We start from the raw sequence: 1,372 nt of genomic DNA, 5'->3' as shown, positions 1-1,372 counted from the left end.
ATCCTAATATTAAGAGTGTGTTTGTCACCCATTATTTGGGAAGAATGTATTATGAAATAGTGGTTGATGTTGAAATGTGTTGTTAAAAAAGAAAGAAAAATTTTTGATTTACGTATAATATTATTTTAATGAAGAATGTGTGATTAAAAATGAGTATTGTAAAAAAAAAAATAGGATAAAATGGAAAAGAATGATCGACAAACAGGGGCTAAGTGAAGAATGTCAAGTAAAGATCAGTAGCCTTACATGGAGAAAAAAAAGTGATTTTTGTTGTAACTTTTTATTTTTATATTTACATTAAATCAAGAAAGAAACCCTGCTTAAATTTTGAAAGTGATAAATTCCTAAAACTTATTCTAAAGAATATTTCTACATTTGTTAAATGGAAAGTTTAATTTTACATTTAAATGAATATATCGTACCGTTACTGGTGCCAGTTAAATTGGTTGACATTACTTTGCTAAAATTAGAACATTACCTGGGAATAGTTGAAAATGAAATAATAGAAATTACCACAGTGATTTTGATTAATTCCATGGCGGATTTATTGTTTTCACTGTGGAGTCAATCAAACGAACCCAATAATCCAACCATAACCACCATTTCAGCTACTCCTTTCTTAAAAGCTTTTTATATTTGTCAAAAAAATGAAAAATGGGTACAGAAACCCATAATGAAGGCGAATTGGATTAGATCGAAAACTATCGAAGAAAAATGTAAGAAAGAGACAAAGGAGGTTACAATAGTGGGTGGCTGGGTGCAGAGGTGACATGGGATACAAATGTCATAGCGTGCACATGGAGAAGAACTATGGCAGATTGGGCTCATGCTTGACACCTGTTCCCTGTTTCGAGCCCTATTCGGTCATCACAAAGCCACTTACTTGTGAGTTTTTGGGTCTTTGAAAAGTGTGATGCGAACCCACCGTTTCTTCCTTTTCAGCTGCACACAAATTGTCTTTACATCTAAGCGTTACAATTGAAGACCCTCGGAATTTGGGAATCGTAGGAACCCTATTCTTTCTGCAGTTTGAATGCAAATGCGAGGTAATTTTTATTTTTTATATTTCTGCTTTTGTCGTGGGTTATTGAATCTGGCGGGAGTTGGGATATTTGACGTAAAGATTTGACTTTGTTTTTGGTTCATATGTGGGTTCTGATTTGGGAATGGGAAATTTTATGGTGGGATTTGCTGAGAATTTTGGAATTTTGTTTATTTTGAGAAGTGGAGGTTAGTGTAGCTCTGTATTTACCCGTGTCCGTGTATCTTTACTTTTAGGTATAATTTCTCAGATTGAATCCTTTATTATTTGATAATCACTTGTTATTTTTCGTTTATGGATTCAGGCGCATTTACATTTGTAAATTTTAGA

At 33.0% G+C, this 1,372-nt stretch overlaps 1 protein-coding gene across 1 annotated transcript in view; it reads left to right on the top strand.

The window, feature by feature from the left end:
* The first annotated feature begins 571 nt into the window (after positions 1-571).
* Positions 572-1,372, top strand: part of LOC111395593 (increased DNA methylation 1-like) — a 20,045-nt gene continuing 19,244 nt past the window's right edge. The window contains exon 1 of the mRNA XM_023021646.1: positions 572-1,046. The gene's annotated coding sequence lies outside the window, so the exon portion shown is untranslated. The remainder of the gene's footprint in view (positions 1,047-1,372) is intronic.

The sequence above is a fragment of the Olea europaea genome, chromosome 6 (assembly GCF_002742605.1).
Source record: "Olea europaea var. sylvestris chromosome 6, O_europaea_v1, whole genome shotgun sequence".
Classification (NCBI taxonomy): Eukaryota; Viridiplantae; Streptophyta; class Magnoliopsida; order Lamiales; family Oleaceae; genus Olea; species Olea europaea.
Note: the sequence above shows the minus strand (reverse complement) of the source record. Positions and strands in the feature narration are given on the sequence as shown.